Below are 5,169 nucleotides of genomic sequence, written 5' to 3'. Positions count from 1 at the left end.
CCAGGCTGAATCTTCTTTTTCTTCAATTTTTATTTAAATTCCAGTTACTTAACATACAGTGTAATATTAGCTTCAGGTGTAGAATTCAGTGATTCTCACTTACATACAATACCCAGGTGCTTGTCCCAAAAGGTGCCTCCTTAATCCCCATCAAATATTTAACCCATCCCCATGCCTACTTCCCCACCAGTAACCTTCAGTTTGCTCTCTTTAAGTAAGACTGTTTACTGGATTGCCTCTTTTTTTTCCCCCATGTCCATCTGTTTTGTTTCTGATATTCCATGTATGGGTGAAATCATATGTTATTTGTCTTTCTCTGACTGACTTACTTTGCTTAGCATAATACTCTCTAGCTCCATCCATGTCCCTGCAAATGGCAAGATTTCATTCTTTTCTATGGCTAAGATTCCATTATATATATACCTGTCTTCCTTATCCATTCATCAGTCCATGGACATTTGGGTTCTTTCCATAATTTGGATATTATTGATAATAATGCTATAAACATGAGGGTGCATGTGTCCTTTCAAATTAGTATTTTTTGTTTTCTTTTGGTAAATACCTAGTAGTGCAATTGCTGGATCATAGGGTAGTTCTGTTTTGTTTTTCTTTTTGTTTTTTAAGAGAGAGAGACTGAGAGTGTATGCAGGTGTGCATGAATGGGGCAAGGGGCTGAGGAAGAGGGGGAGAATCTTAAGCAGGCTCCATGCTGAGCATGGGGCTTGATCTCACAACACTGAGATCATGACCTGAGCCAAAATCAAGAGTCAGATGGTTAACCTACTGAACCATCCAGGCACCCCAGGGTAGTTCTATTTTTAACCTTTTGAGGAACCTCCATACTGTTTCCTGAGTGGCTGCACCAGTTTGCATTCCCACCACTACAGCTTTGTAATATAACTTGAAGTCCAGAATTCTGATGCCTCCAGCTTTGCTTTGCTTTTTCAAGGCTGCTTTGGCTATTTGGGATCTTTTGTGTTCCATACAAATTTTAGGATTGTTTCTTCCAGCTCTGTGAAAAATGTTCGTGGTATTTTGATAAGGATTGTATTAAATGTATAAACTGTTTTGGGTAGTATAGGCATTTTAACAATATTTGTCCTTCCATTCCATGAGCATGGAATGTTTTTCCATTTCTTTGTGTCATCTTCCAATTTCTTTCATCAGTGTTTTATAGTTTTCAGAGTACAGATCTTTTACCTCTTTGGTTAGGTTTATTCCTAGGTATCTTATGGTTTTTGGTGGAATTGTAAATAGGATAGATTCCTTGATTTCTCTTTTTGCTGCTTCATTATCAGTGTATAGAAATGCAACAGATTTCTGTATGTTGATTTTGTATCCTGCAAATTTACTGAATTTGTGTATCAGTTCTAGGAATTTTTCGGTGAAGTTTTTTGGATTTTCTACATAGAGTATCATCATCTGCAATAGTGAAAGTTTGACTTCTTCCTTGCAGATTTGGGTACATTTTATTTCTTTTTGTTGTCTGATTGCTGAAGTTAGGACTTCCAGTACTATGTTAATTAACAGTGGTGAGCCCTCCTGGCCAGGGCCTCTCTGATGGGTCTGCTCAAAGTTTGTGGCTGCCCCTGCACCAGCATTCCTGATATATGGGTGATACCCTGAAATGGGTCTCAGGGTGAGGGGCAGTCATATTTGCTCCTGAGGCCCCAACCGTCAACAACAAAAAGTGTGCAGGAGGTGATGGGGGCACATAGCCGGGCAGTAGGCTGTGGGTCTGCCTTGTTGCCACCTGGCCTTGCCACGGACTCCACTGCCACCCTCATGAGCCTGGCCCTTCAGAGCCCCTGCCAGGGCACCCCACTGATCAGGGAGATGTCTTAGAAACCAAACTTGGCTGTGCACATGTCTTCCCTCCGCCTCAGTACTGCTGGGAGCATCCACCCACCCTACACCAGTCTGGTGACATCCTCATGGTACCACTACTTGCTGAGTGACTACAGGCCACCATCTCCAGTGTGCACCCAGGGAACTGGGAACAGCCATGTAACCCAAAACAAATATGCTGAACTGTTGGCCATTATGGAGGAGTTGGGGAAAGAGATTAGACCCATGTATGTGGGGAGCAAGAGAGCCAGGGAGAGAGTAAAATGAGGCATTAGTCACACCAGAAGGCTGGTTCCAGAGTGCTTGGTTGAAATGGAACAGAATACCAGATCCTAGTTGCCTGTTAGTGTGGAAGGTTTTCCGTTTCCCTCCAAGATGAGAAATTACAGCTCATCTCCCATGTTCAGATGAAACTCTTGTTTTCAAAATGGTAATGGATTGGTTTCTCCTTCCTGTGTCCCTCCCATGGTTCATGAGGCTCTGAGATCGAAAAATATTTTGTAGTTGATCAGGATTTACATTTTATATAGTTAAGAACTACCCAGGGTTTTGTTTTTGTTTTTGTTGTAAGCATTGATTTAAAAGATGTATGTAAAAGATACCTATCTCACAGGAAAGATACCAGTGTCTCCTTTTCAACACTTATTTTATTTATTTATTTATTTATTTATTTATTTATTTATTTATTTATTTATTTAAAGATTTTGTTTTTGTTTATTTGAAAGAGAGACACAGCAAGAGCAGGAACACAAGCAGGGGGAGTGGGAGAGGGAGAAGCAGGCTTCCCGCTGAGCAGGGAGCCTGATGTGGGACTCGATCCCAGGACCTTGGGATCATGACCTGAGCCGAAGGCAGATGCTTAACGACTGAGCCACCCAGGCACCCTCATCATTTATTTTAAATACAGTTATTTTACCCAGATTCTTTTTGTTTTTTGTTCCTTTTCATAAGCTAATACAACAACTCTGTGGGTTGTTTTTAGTGCATACATTTCCCACATTGTGTGGATTCCACTTAATGGAACATCTTTTGTGCTTAAGCATTTGCTTGCATCGCTATAAGTGCTTTGGGATCAGTTTAAAAAATGTACAAGTTATAAATACAGAAGAAAGAGCAACCTACAAAACCTAACCTAATAAGAACCCCCAACATTTTCCTACAAACACTGTATGTGGATTTCAGTTCTGCCTTTCCTGTAAATTGATCCAAACATTTGAAAGAAAATGATTAATCCACAATAGCCAAACTATGGAAAGAGCCAAGATGTCCATCGACAAATGAATGGATAAAGAAGATGTAACACACACACACACACACACACACACACACACACACACACACACACTAGAATCTTATGCAGCCATCAAAAGGAATGAAATCTTGCCATTTGCAATGACATGGATGGAACTGGAGGGTATTATGCTGAGCGAAATAAGTCAATCAGAGAAAGACATGAATCATATGATCTCACTGATATGAGGAATTCTTAATCTCAGAAAAGAAACTGAGGGTTGCTGGAGTGGTGGGGGTGGGAGGCATGGGGTGGCTGGGTGATAGACATTGGGGAGGGTATGTGCTATGGTGAGCGCTGTGAATTGTGTAATACTGTTGAATCACAGACCTGTACCTCTGAAACAAATAATACATTGTATGTTAAAATAAAAAAAAGAAGAAGATTGCAGGAAGGGAAAAATGAAGGGGGGGTAGAAATTGGGAAGGGAGATGAACCATGAGAGACTATGGACTCTGAGAAACAAATTGAGGGTTTTAGAGGGGAAGGGGGTGGGGGGATGGGTTAGCCTGGTGATGGGTATTAAAGAGGGCATGTACTGCATGGAGCACTGGGTGTTATACACAAACAATGAATCATGGAACACTACATTAAAAACTAATGATGTAATGTATGGTGATTAACATAACATAATAAAAAAAATTTGCACTTCCCTAAAAAAAAAAAGAAAATGACTAATTACTGTTTGCATCTTTGTATATATTTATTACTTGATCTAATAAAGCTTATTTTCATTAAAAAAAGTTGGTGAGAGTGGACATCCCTGTCTTGTTCCTGACAGTAAAGGAAAAGCTTTCAACATTTCTCCATTAAGGATAATATTAGCTGTGGGTTTTTCCTATTTGTCCTTTATGAATGTTGAGCTATGTTCCCTCTATCCCTACTTTGTCAAGAATTTTTATCAGGAATGGATGTTGTACTTTGTCAAATAATTTTTCTGCATTCATTGAGAGGATCATACGGCTTTTATCCTTTCATTTATAAATGTAGTATATCACATTGATTGATTTGTGAATGTTGAACCACCCTTGCAACCCAAGAATAAATCCCACTTGATCATGGTGAATGATTCATTTAATGTACTGTTGGATTATATTTGCTAGTATTTGTTGAAAAATTTTGCATCCATGTTCATCAAGGATATTGTCCTACAATTCTGTTTTTAGTGGAGTCTTGGTCTGGTTTTGAAATCAAGTTAATGTTGTCCTCATAGAAAGAGTATGGACATTTTCCTTCCATTTCTATTTTTTGGAACAGTTTGAGAGAATAAGTATTAACTTTTCTTTAAATGTTTGGTGGAATTCCTGTGCAAAGTTGTCTGACACTGGACTTATGTTTTGTTGGGAAATTTTTGATTACTAATTCAATTTCTTTGCTGGTTATTGGTGTGTTCAAATTTTTTTTATTTCTTCCTGTTTTAGCTTCGGTAGTTTATATGCCTCTAGAAATTTATCCATTTCTTCCAGATTGTCCAATTTGTTGCATATAATTTTTCATAATATTCTCTTATAATTGTATATCTGTGGTGCTGATTGTTATTTCTCCTCTCTCATTTGTGATTTTATTTATGTGGGTCCTTTCTCTTTATTTTTTTGATAAGTCTGGCTAGGGTTTTATAAGTTTTATTGATTATTTCAAAGAACCAGCTCTTGATTTCATTGATCTGTTCTACTGTTCTTTTTTTAATCTGTTTGTTTTTATATCATGTATTTCTTCTCTAATTTTTATTATTTCACTTCTTCTGCTGGCTTTAGGCTTCATTTTTTGTTCTTTTTCTAGCTCCTTTATTTGTAAGGCTAAGCTGTATATTTGAGATTTTTCCTGCTTCTTGAGATAGGCCTGTATTGCTATATACTTCCCTCATATGACTACTTTTGCTGCATCCCAAAGGTTTTGGACCATCGTATTTTCATTTCATTTCCATGTATTTTTTTTTAATTTCTTAATTTCCTGGTTAACCCATTCATTCTTTGTAAGATGTTCTTTAATCTCCATGTAATCGTGGTCTTCCCAAACTTTTTTCTTGTGAT

The 5,169-nt window shown here is 38.1% G+C and overlaps 1 pseudogene; it reads left to right on the top strand.

Moving 5' to 3' along the window:
* The first annotated feature begins 1,836 nt into the window (after positions 1-1,836).
* LOC114207419 (cyclin-dependent kinase 2-associated protein 1 pseudogene) lies at positions 1,837-2,184 on the top strand (annotated as a pseudogene).
* Positions 2,185-5,169: the final 2,985 nt, after the last annotated feature.

This window comes from Eumetopias jubatus, unplaced genomic scaffold, assembly GCF_037043125.1.
Source record: "Eumetopias jubatus isolate StellerSeaLion01/CBP00866 unplaced genomic scaffold, mEumJub1_p1.0 scaffold_11, whole genome shotgun sequence".
Lineage (NCBI taxonomy): Eukaryota > Metazoa > Chordata > Mammalia > Carnivora > Otariidae > Eumetopias > Eumetopias jubatus.
Note: the sequence above shows the minus strand (reverse complement) of the source record. Positions and strands in the feature narration are given on the sequence as shown.